Here is a 16,612-nt window from a genome sequence, read left to right on the forward strand (position 1 = left end):
TAGATAAGGGTTAGAGGGGAATTGAATCCACCTCGAATCCAACTTAATAACCTAGCATAGATTGTTGTATCTCGATTCTTACGTTCTTACGGCAAGAATTTCGAGTTCTAATCCCTAGTGTTCGTGGCATTTCTACCAAATACTAACTAGCATGTGAGGTCGTCCACCCATTCTCATGGCGAAACACGACCTTCTAGAGTGGAATAGAATCTACAAACAATTCTACACTAACAACTAAGTTTTCATCAAGGCTTCATCAACCCCTCTAATGGAGGTTTTAGCCTTGATTCATCAAACTAACATTTCCCATTGAATCTAAACTAAACATAATGTAAAGAATTGAAATTTACTTAATCAAACAATAATGACATCTAATTTAATGACTAAAATGAAATAAGAACAAGAATTGAAATTAGATCTAATAAATTGTAAATGACAAAAATCGAAATTGACAAGAATAACTATTTTATTTATCTAATCAATAAAGAACAATGATTTAAAGTTTTAATCTAAAACAGGGAATGAAATTCTAAAACTGAGATCTACAACTAATTAATGGAGGCTACTAATCTAATTTCTAATCTAGGTCTAACTATCTATCATTAACAAAGAGCTAATCTTTGGTTTTTATATGTTAAGATCCAAAAATCGTGCATGGGCTTGGATCCATGTTTTGGGCCAGAGAATCAGGCCCAAAACCCAATTCTTTTAGTCCAAAAAGGCCTCTTCAGCTGCAGTTGGCTTCCACAGACTTTTCGTCCACTTTTGCTCCTCTGATTGGGTCAAGGCTTAGACCATTGGAATGATCTTTCCGAGCCGGTAGTTTTGACATAAGGTAGGCCCAATTCGAGGTCCGAGTCCAAAGATACGGCTTTCGGAAGTTCTCGACTTTATCTTTGTTTGGCCGCGTGTCGACTTTTCAGCTTTTGACCGGGCTTTAGAAAAGCTTTATCTTCTTGAATCTTGGCCTTTAATCACGGAACTCCTTAGTAACCGACCTTTTCTCCTTTATCTCACTAAAGTGGCACATTTCTGCACATAATGGACTTTGAAGCCCTAAATGCATAAAACATCGCAATGTCGATTAACTCTTACTTATTATTCACATAATTGGTCTAAAAGTACGATTGTTAAGGGGTTAAAACTACAGTTTTGGGCTCTTATCAGAGCGCAGGTGCATTCCAAGTTGGCCTTGGTAGGGCGTAGGTGGCACTCAGGCAAAAGTTGGAATTCCAGGCATGTGAGTGCAGGTGGCGCTCCAAGTTAGCCTTGGTAGGGCGCAGGTGGCGCTCAGGCAAAAGTTGGAATTCCAGGCGTGTGAGCGCAGGTGTGCTCGTGTTTTGCCTTGGCAGGGCGCAGGTGCGCTCTGAGTAATTTTTTTCCGAGGAAACTTGCAAACCTGAAATAGACAACCACAGTGAGAATCCAAACAAGCGTGGGTGGGTTATGGGACTTTGAAAAACTATCAATTCTAAAGAAAACAATACTAAAGAGTACTAAGATGGCAGCGGCGCCATTTGGTAAACGTAAAATTGAATAATTTACCTACGAATGAACGATGAAACTCAAAACATAAGTGAAACTAAACTTAATTACGCGTTGCTATCAAAGATTTCTATACTCTCAATTATATCGAAATAGAGCGGAGTAAAAAGTTCGTTCCACTCTTAGTTCTTTAGCATTCAAGTTTCCTAGATTAACTAATCTATTCAAAGTCTAATGAGAGCAATGGTGTGAATTATACTACGATCTGAATTAAAACTAGACGTAATATAAAGATTATAACTTTATTAAATTTAACTGAACAATAATTGAATTCTAAATTAATAACTAAGAATTGAATAACAACAACTGAAATTAGATCTAACAATTTTAAATGACAAAATCGAAATGAACAAGAAATAACTATTTTATTTATCTAATCAATGAAGAACTATGATTCAAGGAATTAATCTAAAACAATGTATGAAACTAATTAATTTAACTAATTGAATTCTAAAACTAGATCTAGAAGCTATTCTAATGGCTACTTTTTTATCTAAACTATCTAACTATCCCTTTCTTAAGAACTAAGTCTTGTTTTATGTAAAGGAGGAGACCAGATCCACAATTTCTTGCATGGGCTGAGGAGCCATGTTTTGGGCCGGAAAATCGAGCCCAAAGCCCAATTTCTTCAGTCTACAGAGCCCGTTTCAACTGGCTATGACTTAAGTAGACTTTTCGTCCACTTCTGCTCCTCTGATTGGTCAAAACTTGGACCATTGGAAAGCTCTTTCTGAGCCGACCGTTTTGACGTAAGGTAGGCCCAAATCCGAGGCTTGAGTCCAAAGATATGGTCTTCGGAAGTTCTGTTGACTTGTGCACTATTTCTGCCCGTGTTGACTTTTTCAGCTTTTGACCGGGCTTCATAAAGGTTTTGTCTCCTTAAATCTTGGCCTTTATCACAGAACTTCTTAGCAACCAACCCTTTGCTCCTTTATATCGCCAAAGTGGCACATTTCTGCACATAATTGAGTTCCATGCCTGAAATACATAAAAGCACGAAATTAGCATTAACTCTTATTTATTACTCGCATAATTGGTCTAAAAGTAGTATTATTAAGGGGTTAAAACTACAGTTTTTGGCTCTTATCATCCGCCTTAATCTCTCCTATAGATATATTAAGAGCGCGGTTGACCAGTTTCTCAATATGTTCCAACTTCAAATCATTGCTCCTTTGCATGAATCTTCGCCTTATCGAGACTCCTAGGATTTGGGAGACATAATCCAAAGTGATAGTCATCTCCTTAAATGGCATATGAAATGTGTTGGTCTTCGGATGCCCCCTCTAAACAAATATAGAGACCAACACATAATCCTGATGCTCGTATACTCCCATCACGATATCATACAATCCCTGTCCTTCTAAGCTCGTTTTAAAATCTAGGGGAGTTTTTAAATTCTAACTTCAGATTCGATTGATTTAACTTGGTTAGGTGTTGACCAAAATTCAACGCTCCGCGTTCCTTCTAAAACAAAAAAGAGTTAATGAGAATAATGTTTCGTAATAAAAAATTAAAGTACTAAGTGTATACTATATGATATTAATATTCCCTGCCCCTCCCAAACATCGCGAGCCACGTGCACCACATAGTCATATAGAAGCTGCTCTATTCCACGTCCACGCACTCTATAAGGGCCACCACCATATACAGCTAGTTGGTACTCCTTGTCTTTCTTGGATTTTCTCATAATATTTCCAACTGGACGTACATCCACCAGTTCTTCCACTGTTTCCTCCACTGCATCCTCTTCCGAATCGGCATCCCCCTCCAAATTGTCATCCTCCTCACCTGACTCTTCCCCATCATCGACATCATTGCCATTACCCTCTTTTTCACCATCCTCCTCTTCCTCTTCGCCTTCACTATCACCCTCTTCTTCCTCATCATCACATACATCTACATTCTCCCCAAGAACCATATTTACATCCACATCCTCATCTAAATTTATATCTTCATCTAAATCTACATCCAAATCCAAATCTACATCCTCATCTACAATACTCGGAACATAAGATTTTTTTTTTCCTCTTTCCCCATTCTTATTTTTTTTCTCTACTAACTCTAAATCACCTACACCTACAGTACTCGCATCGGCATCATCTGCTTTTCGATCCCCTCTACGGACGGATGCCGAGGTGATGTTCCCAACACAAGTACAAACCTTAAATTGGGCCAAGTTGGGCTGGGGTCTACCCAACACAATTGGGAGGGTGTCAATAGTAGGACCCCTGAGCATTTGAGCCCACTTTGGACTGATATCAATAGTTTCGATATATATCCATGATTTTTGCCTCGATAGCAGTTTGCACTTTGCAAGGATTTAGGTTGCAGGCACAATTTGTCCTCAAGTTGGGTGCAATGGCTCCGCATTCCCTTAAAATCGGTAGGAGTTGCGGTGATTTTCTCCTCCTATCTTTATATAACTCTCTATATATAGAGAGTATTATTGAGGAATGAAGAGTGCATTCAACGCGAGTTGAAATGGCGTGGTTTATAAAAACCCAAACGGCGCCACTTGAAGTGGCGTGGAATGTAAAATACAATTTCATACTGCGCCATTTGAAGTGGAGTGGTTTGCGAAGTGTCCCCACCAAACCACATGCTAATTATGAGAACAACGAATTACTACACTACCCCCACTACTTCTATTTTATTACGGATGTATCGTCTTTTGCTAGTTATGTTTAAGAGGGTGTAGGGACAGTTTTGTCTTTTGCAAAATTTGGGTTTCTATTTTATGCCATTTGAAGAGGAGTCGAATGGTTTAAATTATTTTTTTTTCATTCTCATACCGTTTTCATTCACGAGCTATCTATTGAAGTTTATAGCAATGCAAAACATGAAAAAATACTTGGTTGTTTCAAATTTCCTATTTAAACAATTCAAATTCAAGTGGCATAGGATTGTTCACACCATTGATTCAACAAAACCTACACTCTATCCGTATAACACTGTTTTTTGGAGGGATAGAGATAGAGAGTGGCAAGCCATTGGACTCAGCCTCAGAAGTTGAACAAGTGAGTAGCGGGTTTATCCTTGAAACACCATTCTTTGTATGTTTCAACTTCATGCTACGATTATGTTTCGTTTTCATTGCAAGAAGCTACTAGTTCAGAGAAGAGATTTGTTATTCAATCCAAATTCAATATATATTAGATCCATTTCTAGTAATCCAACACATGACAACTCATTCATAGTCTCTTACCTGGTCGATTCATGTGGATTATCTCATGAGAAAGTTGTTTTGTGTCAAAAAAAGTCCAATTTGAGGCACCCACAAAACCAGATTCAGTCCTCAGCTTGTTTAGAGACCATGATTTTACCAACATCCACATCTCCAAAATCATCCCAAAACTGTCAAAACTGCTGTTATCTGATGCTGCTAAAACCCTTAAACCCAAACTCAAGTTTTTCAACTCTATAGGTCTTTCTGATCCTGACCTTGCCAAGGCCATTTCAAGGGACCCAAACTTCTTGATGCTAAGCTTAGAGAATAGAATTAGACCTGGCATTTCTTTCCTCAAAGCTATCCTTCCTACAGACAGTGATGTCCTAACTGTGATTAAACACACAACAAGGGTTCTTAATCAAGATCCACAAAGAAGGCTTGCACCCAACATTGCACTCTTGAGAACGATTGGCGTACCAAATGACAATATTTCGAAGCTAGTACGAAGAAATGTTAACACGTCATTGATGGATAGGTTCAGTGAGGTTGTCAAGGAAACTAAGAAAATGAAATTTAATCCTTCACAATATCAATTTATTAGAGCAATCGAGGTTTTGTCATACTTGAGCAAATCTTCCTGGGATGCAAAATGTGACATTTTAAAGAATTGGGGTTGGTCTGAGAAGGAGATACGCATGGCGTTCAGAAATCAACCTGTCTTTAAGTCGTTATTTGAAAAGAATATTATGAGCACTATGGAGTTTCTAGTGAACAAGATGGATTACAATTCGTTACTAATTTCCAAAACCCACCAGTGTTGCTCAACTTCAGTTTGGAGAAGAGGACTATTCCGAGGATCTCAGTTATCAAAGTTTTAGTCTCAAATGGTTTTGTTAAGAAAACTTGCAGCTTATATAGAGTGTTAACTTTGACTGATAAAGTCTTCCTGGAAGAGTTTGTGATGAAATTCGAGGGAAAAATACCTGAACTGCGCAATGTATATTAGGGAAAGATGATTGTTCTGTAACTACCGTTTTTGTTATGAACAATGACTTTTTCGTAAAAGTTGTTGATTGCTACTGAGGCAAGATATTTATTTCCCTGTCATTCAATGTTTAGGATTCAGTCAAGTTAGTGCTTGGTCTCATGGAACGATGGGGGTGAAGTTTCATCAAATTTTGCATAATTTGCATGTAGGCAGTGGTTATGCTGTTAGACACAACTGACAAATAATGAGAAAATGATTTCTGGACCCTTAGGTCTATTACATATTGACACCTGTACATTCTATTTAATGATCTAGTTGTACTCCTATATATATTGAGTTATATACTCTAATACACTCCCTCAAGATTAGTTGAGATGAAGTCCATATGAGCTTGTCAGTAGAGAAAATGCACCCCCTCAAGTTGTAGTTGCCGAGGCTTGTAAAACTGCCAGTCGTTGTTGAAGTTTAGAGAATCTTGCAGAAGACAAACCCTTGGTAAATATGTGTGCAATTTGATTTTCTGTGCATATACATTGAAGTTTCATAGAACCATTTGTAACTTTTTGTCTAATATAATGAAAGTCTACCTCAATATGCTTTGTCCTTGCATGAAACACTGGATTTAAGGATAATGATATAGTACTCAAGTTGTCACACCATAGTAGTGGTGGTTGAGGAAGATATACCTTTAATTCTTTAAGAAGAATGCATAACCAAGCAATTTATGCTGTTGTTGTATGTACCAGTGTACTCATACCCCTACGAACGACCATCATTGGGTACTACTATAAGAGCCACCCACTAATGAGGCGTGCTTGCTTGCCCACTACTATGGCATTCCCGCTTGTCTACTAGTGAGGCGTGCTTGCTTGCCTGCTACTGTGGCATCGCTTGCCTACTAGTGAGGCGTGCTTGTTTCCCCGCTACTGTGGCATTCCCGCTTGCCTACTAGTGTGGCATTCGAGCATTCCCTCTATTGGAGCAATGACATTGCCCACTAATATAGCACTTAAGTTATATACCGGAGATATGTCAAGGGATTTTTTCCATATAAAGCTTTTGGAAAGATTTCATACAAAGAGGGAAATATCTCATCAAATAAGAAAATGGTATTTTAAGCAATAAGAAGCTTAATATATTTATTTTCCTATTGTTTCAGCAAGATTTGCCAAAACACACCAGTTGAGGGTTGGAAGTAATGTTTTTGGAGATGGTGATGGTGATTGGGGAAAGATGAGACTGGACTTCGGTTTTGAAGTTGCCTACATACCCAAAGATATTGCTTGGGATCAAGTCTCGATTGCGTAGTTCTGGAAAAATGACGAAGGTTGGATTTTATAGGTAGCATTGGTGATAGTTACTTCCTCGTTCTCCAATATTCCAATCGTGGGATGAAGTTGGAGAACCGGCGGAGAACTTTCCAATCATGGGATGAAGTTGAGAGTCGGGCGGGACAACCGTCGGCTGCGGGATGAAGTTGAGAATCGGGGACAACCGTCCCAATCATGGGATGAAGTTGGAGAATGGCGGGACAACCGGCTCGTGGGATGAAGTTAGAGAATCGGGGACATCCGAAGTCGTGGAATGAAGTTGAGAACTCAAGTGAGAACTGTCGTTTCGTGGGATGAAGTTGAGAACTGGTGGGACATCCATAACTCGTGGTTTGAAGTTGAGAACCGGCGGGAGAACTGTCAGCTCGTGGGATGAAGTTGGAGAACCGGCGGGACATCTGTCGGCTCGTAGGATGAAGTTGAGAACCGGTGGAGAATCTGTCGGCTCGTGGGATGAAGTTGGAGAACTTGGCGGAGAAGTGTCGATTAATTATGGGATGAAGTTGAGAACTGGCGGGGACATCTGTCGGCTCGTAGGATGAAGTTGGAGAACTGGCGGGGAGAACCGTCGGTGGGATGAAGTTGAGAACCGGGACATCATCGTCACTCGTAGGATGAAGTTGGAGAACCCGGGGAGAACCGCCACCGTGGGATGAAGTTAGAATCGCTGGAGAACCGCTACCAGTGGGATGAAGTTGAGAACCTGGCGGGACATCCGTCACCATAGGATAAAGTTGGAGAATCGGGACATCCGTCGGCTTCGTGGAATGAAGTTGAGAATTGGCGGGGAGAACCGTCATTTCGTGGGATGAAGTTGAGAATCGGCGGGAGAACCGCCACCGTGGAATATAGGCTTTGAGCATGTGCTTTTTCATAGATAAGCTCTGAGCATGGACTCTGAGCGTGGGCTTGTTTATAGTTGGGCTCTAAGAGTGGGCTTGTTTATAGTTAAGCTCTGAGCATGGGCTCTGAGCGTGGGCTTGTTTATAGTTGGGCTCTGAGCGTGGGCTTGTTTATAGTTGGGCTCTAAGCATGGGTTTGTATTGAATTGGGCTTATATTGGGCCACATTTGTGGGGGTCGGAACATCGCCCTCTCTTTGTTACATGGGCAAGGCCCGTGTGGCAAAGAAGGTTTTTTTTTTTTTTAGTAAGAATGTCTCCTTTGAATAAAAAAGTTTACAATGTACATTGTTGACGATTAGATACTCTACTAAGGTACGCCCCATCACATCCTGTCTTGGATCCGTAAGAGAGTCGAATAGACATTTACAAAGCCGACTTCGTCATTGTCTCTTCCACATCGGTCGTAGTACTCATCCAAAATGGTTCTCGTGGCTTTTCATCGGTGTAAACAATACCGGTGACAACTCCCCGGGATCTTAGACTTTGGCGAATTATTAGTTATTGCAAGCATGCCTCCAGGATGGAGAAGCCGAAGGCTTCCTTCACCAGAACCAACTATTGCTCTTGTAGGAAATTCATGAATCACATATGCAAGAGAGACAAGGTCAAAAGAATTGGATGGAAGGTCCGGTGGCTTCACCATTTGCATGAACCCAACTAATTGGATTTTTCTTGGGATCATCTCCTTCTCCTTGAACCGTACTCTGACAAAGAAAGTAAGGTGATAGATCCAACCCGAAACTTTTGGTTGAAGGAAACCACAAGAAATCTTGTGCTAACACCAACGTAACAACCGATATCCAATATATCATTGATCATAGAATTTACTAAACACACTTGATAATGCTTTGTTCAATCGCTTGAAGCCAATTTCCACGCACAACTTGATTCGCTTCACAACGTAAGAGGCATTGGGAATTGCTCTTTTACCAATGGACATAGTCGCAGCTTCGCACGCTACCGGGGAACTTGCTATCTTGTGTTGACCGAAAGAAGAATCTGCTTTGTTTCTCTTTGTGGCATCCATGAGGAAAGGTTTCTCCATATATTGCTGGAAATTAAACTCTTGGGTGGTGAATTTGGACTTGTATGTGTAGGCATATAACCGGATGGATTGCCTCCAAAGGCACAAAATAAATTTGGGTCGTCTCACACATGTTGACAAAGAACGCGAGGAGCTCTCGATGGTAGAATAGAAAGATGATCCAGGTAGTAAAAACGTTGAATAACCCATAGGTATAGGCATATCCAGACAAAATCCCGCACAAATGTCCAAGTAAGGAGACATTCGTCATCAAAAGCTGGAATACAATCAACAAGATCCAAACATACCATTTAGCAGGAACATTAAAAAGTCCAAACACGCTTCTAGATTGGGCGCCACTGAGACTTGTCTCTATAACAATCATGGAAAATAAGATTCCAGAGAATCCTATTGCGCATTCATTCACAAGATCTGATGTTGGGAAAAGGGATTATAGGCAACCAATAATGCAATAGAAAGATGAATGAGAGCATTGCTGATAGCCAGAATTATTATCACATACGCCAGTTTACGATCCCATAATTCTCTCCAGTTCAGATCCCAAAGGCACCAGGGCTGGAGTGAGGCTAGTGATGTCCATGGTCTTATTGAGCACCTTAAGTGCAAGTTGGACAGCCTCCTCCCTTGTGATATCATCTTTGTAATCCTGCTTCAGTATTGACTGGGCAGTTTGGTTGTTGAGCAGCGGCAAATCAAGTTTACTTGAGGCAGCGGCATACAGCGGCATTCAATACTAGAATCCCATTAATGGCCCCTATAAACCGTTGGCTTCCTTAGTAACACACACCTCTCAAAACCAATGAAAACAGTGTGGCGCTTTTCCATCAAACAATTTGAGCTCCAACTTTCCCCAGAGTTCTTGTGGCCATTGTTACCAGAGACACCACCAGACCCCAAGTTCACACATGGTGCTTACATTAACTTCGGGGTGCCACCAACAAGCAGAATTGCACTAGTAAGGCAGCGGCAATTCGGAAAAAAAATAGCAGCGGCATTCAAAGTTCTTCAGCGGCTATTCTATGGATCATCACACCAGCGGCAATGCGACAATGCGAGCGGCATTATTGGATCGGCTACTCGAGCGGCAATTCAAACTTTTAGTTTTGATCGACAAATCAAGAAAATTAATAGGTCGGCAGTTGTTATATAATTGTTGGGTTGTTAATTTGAACTTGGTTCACATTAGTATCGGATAGAATGATTGAACTAAGCTAATAAGAGGCGAACTAGGAAACCAAGTGTTGGATGTATTGGGCTTCAAAGAAAGAAAGAGAGTCCTATTGGTTTAGTATACTCTAAATTAGAATGTAAATATAAAAGAGTACTTGATGTCTTAAATACTCACAATTAAAAAGATTGAGAAAGTTAGGTTTGAGAGGAGAATAATAAAAGTTCCCCGCTTCTTCTTCATGTTCTTGTTTTACCCGTCGGCGGCAAGGTTAGTTCTATTCACGTTAACACACTATTTTTTTTTATTTTATTTTTTTTTTTTTGGGAATGTATATTAGGATTTGGATCTCTCAGAGTGATCGCGAGACAAGAAAACCATGTGTTTAGATCTTATTATCAAAGAAACTCGTCTTTGTTTTTTAAGAGAAGGATTAACCGATATTATTTTATTTTTTGACAGTATTGAAAATATTTGATAATGGAGAAGAATTATAACTTGAAGAGGAGATGGGGTGATAAGAGGGATTTTAATATGAATAGGGTGGCTAAGGGAATTGATCTGATAGTTTGAGAGCAAAGTATGATATTGGAGATGATGTTTCTATTGAGTATGTTGGTAGCGATATCGACCAAAAATGTGAAAAGGATGAGATAATCTTATTGTTTTCACATTTTTGGCTTGGTTGTAGTGTTCCATTTCGAAATCGGTTTCGAAGTATTAGCTTCGATGGAGAGTACATCCCACAATTATCTCCTAGCTATTGGGCTATATTTGCCCGTGTAGCGAGAATTTGTAAGGTTTATCAAAATAGTATGTCGTCAGACCTTTTGTTTGAGTTATTGAAGCCTCTGCGGCAAAACAAGGCCTCTTCTAAAAGTTATGCATTGGGATATCATAACCATCACAACCAGAATTATCGGTTTTATGGGATGCCTTCGAACTACAAGAATGCGATATTGTATGGTTTTAAGATTAAAGGCAATTGGAGGTTCGAAGATATTGATTATCCTAACAATATATCAGGTAAGATATAAACTTAATATTCTTATAATTATAATTTTTAATAGTTAGCATCACATTTTGATTAAATTGTTATTTTTTTTTTATTTTTTTATTTTTTAAATTTTTTTATAGGGGATTTTCTGAAGTTTCCAAATAAATCAGTGTTTAGCAGCGAGATGATAAAAAAGAAATTTGTTAGTTTGTTTAGTCATAATGCAGATGTCTATGATCTTTCGTTTCCGCATCGATATAGTAGATTATTATCATGATATAGAAACTAGGCTCACTTGAATGAGCCTAGGGAATTAGCACCTTCTTGTGGCTCAAAGAAGAGAAAGAATATTATTGTGGATGATAGCAAGTGAAGATGACGAAGAAGTAGAAGGAGATGACTCGAGGATAGTGGACAAGAAAATATTAGAAAGAAGAAAAGAAATGTACGTCCAAAAAAAGAAGGAAAAGAAAATCGGGGATAACTCAAGTAAAATTGAGGAAGAGATTGATAGTCGAAACCGGCATGCGATATAATATTTCTTTTAAAATAACATATATGTAATACCTATAATATGTTTTGGAATGATGTTTCATTGTCACAGGTTTTGTCTTCCCCGCACATAAAACTACCATGTGCTTGATATTGATGATGATGATGATATCGGTGGGGAAGCGATGACTAACAAAGATATCTAGACTTGATGTTAGTGTTGATCTTGCTTCTGTGATTTTGAATAATATTCGTTATTTATTGTTTAATGGTTCTTTTGGTAATGTAGATGGAAAAAGTTGACGATGGTAGAGATACAATGGGTTCAGCTTCTGTTGTCAAAATCAATTTTGGACTGCCAACTTCTTTTGGTGGAAGTAGTATTGGAGTTCCAACACCTGTTGTTGGCACCAATGTTGGTGTAGCAACTTCTGCCGATGGCACCATTGTTTGCACTAGTGCTGGATTCCGACTTCTGTTGTTAATACCGATGCAGGTATGTTAACAGAAGTGTCAACGATTGTTGGTACAAATGCTGGATTGCCGACTTCCTCGACAATCGATGCAGTGTGTCAACCGAAGTGTCTACTTTTGTTAGTGCCGACATCATTGTTGGATCAATCTGTACCTTCTTCGCTGCGCAATGGGGATGAGCGGTTGTTCTACAACACCTATGCTCATCACTCCGCGTCGCAAGCCTTGGCAATTGAAGGTTAGATGTTGAATAGCTATTTAAATAGTATTTACTGATTATTATATATTATTATTTTAAATCCTTTTGTCTAATATTTCAGATCCGAGAGTTATTGTGTTTGGATTATCAACGGTGTAGATTTTGGAAAAACCGTTAGTATGTTGAATTCATTCAAAGCTTTTTAGTTGTAGGTAATTTTAGTGTGTGTGTGTTTTTTTTTTTTTTTTTTTGAGTAACACATTATTTTTTCTATTAGGCCGGGCTTGGGGATTGTGCTAAAGAAATCTTAGAAGCAAAAGAAAATTATAAGATTAAAACCAAATGAATATGCAAGATTGAGAAATATTTGGAAGAGAGAGCTCATCTTTCGGAGAATGAACATTTGAGAGGAGTAATTTTGAGAAATGAAGTAGTTTTGCACCCACTATGAGATGAAAATGAATATCATGAAAGTCGAAGTGTCGAAAACAGAATCAAGAAATTGTTGTTCTCAAGGAGCAGAAGGTTTTGAGTGATGAAGTTTCGATTTTAAAATGTGAGAAATTGGAATTGCCAAAACGAGTTTGTGAGGCTGAGGGGATTAGAGGAGACTACAAGGTACTATTGGAAGAGAATGCATTTTTTAAGAAGGAGTTAGATGAATGTCATGAGAGGGTGGAAAATTTTAGAGTAGGGTGTGAAGAGAAGGATGATATAATTGGGAAGCATGCAGTTGAAATTAAGAAATCTAGAGCGGTGTTGCGTGAAGCATCGGCAAGTGTTGGACTTTGGAAATCAAGAGATTTTGAGAAACGGGAAAAAATTGCAGCAAGAAATTGCCGATTATTATACTATGTGTTATAGGAAGTTGGAAGATGTATCTCCGTCGGATCTATTAGGTGTTCTAGTTCCAGTGGAGGATAGCATTATGCCACAACTTCTTGAGTGAAGTTTTTATTCTTTATTGTTATGATGATGTGAGGTTAGGTTACGGTTTTTTCTTTCTCAATTATGTTTCTTTTTTCCACTGTATTCATGATATTTGGTTTTTATCTATTTTTTATTAGATTGGAATTCAGAATAGGTCGGTCAAACTATATAATAGTTGTGTAATCTGGTTTTGAGGTAGGTCGGCAAAATAGATATAAGTATTAAGGATAACGAATTGGGGTGTCACTTCCCCATAATATAATAATAACGTAATGAAATTTGGGGTGTCGCCCCCATAGTGTAATGATAACGTAATGAAATTTGGGGTGTCGCCCCCCATAGTGTAATGATAACGTAATGAAATTTGGGGTGTCACCCCCCCATAGTGTAATGATAACGTAATGAAATTTGGGGTGTCGCCGCCCCCATAGTGTAATGATAACGTAATGAAATTTGGGGTGTCGCCACCCCCATAGTTTAATGATAACGTAATGAAATTTGGGGAATCGCCGCCCCCGTAGTGTAATGATAACATAATAAAATTTGGGGGGTCGCCGCCCCCATAGTGTAATGATAACGTAATGAAATTTGGGGGGTCGCCGCCCCCATTTTGTAATGATAACATAATTTGGGATATTTGATCTCTAGTTAAAACGAAAGATGGATCGAATTTTATTGAATTATAAAATGATTACAATGAATGAAAAACAAACATTCAACGATAAAACTTTTTCAAATGAAAAGCATTTCATGGCTTGGCAAATTTTTCTCCGGTGATTCGACGAAGGAAATAAGACCCTTTGGATGATGGTTTATCAATAATGAACGGTCCTTCCCAATTCTCTGATAGCTTCCCAGATTCAATGAGCTTCTGTTTGCGGCTAAGTACCCAATCTTAGGTGTTCAAAACTCTTGAGGCAAAGCTTTTATCATATTTTATTTCATGGCTGCCTGATATTTTATTAGACATTGTAAAGCTTCTTCTCGAAGTTTTATCAATTAAGTCTCGCCACCAAAGTTAGAGCAAAGATCATTGTTACCAGTTTGTAATCGCTTCACGTCCTTGTAGTTGGTGCAATTAATTACGCCGAGGACAAAGATCCATGCCATAAGCTAGATTGAAAGGGGAAAGATTGGTAGAATGCTTTGGAGTGGTGCGATAAGCCCAAAGCAATCACCGCAACTCTTTAACCCAATTTCCTTTGTTTCATTAAGCTTCTTCTTCAAAGTCGAGAGAATCGTCTTATTGGTTGCTTCTGCTTGTCCATTTGTTTGTGGATAATATGGAGCGGAGAAATTATGCTGAATTTTTAGTGAGGCGCAAAATTTGTGAATTTCTTCCGCATCAAATTGTTTACCATTGTCAGAGACGATGTTAGATGGAATTCCAAAGCGACAAACGATGTCTTTCCATAAGAAACGCCGTACATCTGTTGCTGAGATGTTGACAAGCGGTTGAGCTTCTACCCATTTAGTGAAATAATCAGTCGCAACCAATAAAAATCGTACACTTCCAGGAGCCTTTGGTAGGGGTCCCACAATATCCAAGCCCCATTTCGCAAAAGGCCAAGGGCTTAGAATTGGGTGGAGTTCCGTTGCTGGAAGTTTGCCCATATTTGCATGTTTTTGACATGGTATGCATTTTTGGGCAAATTCTCGTTGAGTGTCTTTGCATGCTAGGCCACCAGTATCCTTGAGTCATGGCTTTATGAGCAAGACTACGCCCCCCCGAATGGTTTCCACAAAGTCCGGAGTATCTCTTCGAAACTAGATGACCTTGATCTTTGGAAAGACATCCTGAAAAGATGATCAAATTATTTGCTTTCCTATAGAGTAGGAGATTTCCTTTAGAATTTGGAATTATGACAAATTTCCGGGCATCTCTTTAATTTTGTAGGAAAGGCGAATCCCTCGTAAAGTTCCATGTTGCAGAAATTCTAAATAAATAGGTCTTCAATCATCTGGTGAAGTGTCACCATCGATAGATTGGAGATCCAAATGTGGTACTTCTGGAGAATTATCTGCTTCGTGGGACTCATCTTCCATATCAACATTGATTTGGTCGGCATCATGTGTCGGTGGAGAATCACTCTTAACACGATGATCAGCCAAACCTTGATGGTCGGCTAAATCTTCTTGAGCTGCTTCCTCTGAGTGAGATTCTGAACTTGTGCCGGCTGATTGAGCTAGCTCTTCTCTCTTTCTTTTTTTGTTGTTACGGCATTCACTTGCTCGAATTCAATTCCGAGATGTCGCCCGAAATATAGCATAGATGAGCAATATATAAGTTTTGAACATGTTCTTCTATGACGGTTATGCTTGGAAAAGGTTGGAAATCAATATAGATTTTTCTTTCATTGTTAACATCAATCTGCGTCGAGAGATAGGCTAAGGCATCGGCATGACGATTATCATTATGAGAGCCGGTGAACAAAGAATGGATTTGAAATGAATGGATAGCTCATGCATTTTTGGACATATGCAGCCATCCTATCATTTCGAGCAACAAAAGATCCGCCAAATTGATTCGCAACAAGCTTTGAGTCAGTGAATAACTCGATTTTTGTCGCCCCTAGGTCAAGTGCCGTTCGCATTGCATAAAGAACCGCTTCATATTCAGCTTCATTGTTTGATGTGCAAAATCCGAGGCGAACAGATTTTTCAATTTTCTCGCCATCAGGTCGGATCAAAACACAACCAAGGCCTGGACTGATTTGTTCTTGGAACCGTCCGTGTGTATAATCCATAAAGTAGGGGTCGGCACTTGTGGATGGATCGGCCGATCCTTGTTGTGGATTAGGAGGAGGTTCGAAAACTGCTTCTTCCATGGTCGGTATGTCATCGACGGAAAATCGGCCATAAGTGATGCCATTCGCGTGGCCTTTCTCGGATGATCGGGCTTTGTAGATAATTTAGAGGCACTCAAATATGTTTCCCATTCGCTAATCGGCTCGAATCAGCATTTCAAGAACTTTTCTCAAAGGGGTATTCGATTGTAGACATTGATGATACGTCCCTGAAAATAAGGCTTCAATCTTAAAAGCACTATGGACAAGTGAGAGAGCTATTTTCTCAATCTGTGAATACCTTGTTTCGAGCTGTAAGTGGTCTTACTTATGAAGAAAATTGGTTGTTCATTTTCATCATCAATGAATAAGACGGCACTCACGCCTATTTCTCGATGTTTTGCCAAATAGATGCCAATTGTTTGTCCGTGGTGGTCGGACTAGCAAGAATTGGCGGTCGTACTAGGTATTCTTTCATTTTCTCAAAAACTACGTCACACTCATCCGGTCCATTTTGGGGATCCCTTAATGGCTTGGAAAAAGGGGGTGGAGCCGATCCGAATATTTTGAGATAAATCTACCCA

At 39.3% G+C, this 16,612-nt stretch overlaps 3 pseudogenes; 1 reads left to right on the top strand and 2 right to left on the bottom strand.

The window, feature by feature from the left end:
- Positions 1 to 3,825: 3,825 nt before the first annotated feature.
- On the top strand, positions 3,826 to 5,720 carry LOC147482939 (uncharacterized; annotated as a pseudogene).
- A 2,627-nt stretch (positions 5,721 to 8,347) lies between these two features.
- LOC147482940 (uncharacterized) lies at positions 8,348 to 8,892 on the bottom strand (annotated as a pseudogene).
- Positions 8,893 to 8,896: 4 nt separating this feature from the next.
- On the bottom strand, positions 8,897 to 9,709 carry LOC147482941 (rhomboid-like protein 15 pseudogene; annotated as a pseudogene).
- Between the last annotated feature and the right edge of the window lie 6,903 nt (positions 9,710 to 16,612).

Source organism: Coptis chinensis, chromosome 8, assembly GCF_015680905.1.
Source record: "Coptis chinensis isolate HL-2020 chromosome 8, ASM1568090v1, whole genome shotgun sequence".
Lineage (NCBI taxonomy): Eukaryota > Viridiplantae > Streptophyta > Magnoliopsida > Ranunculales > Ranunculaceae > Coptis > Coptis chinensis.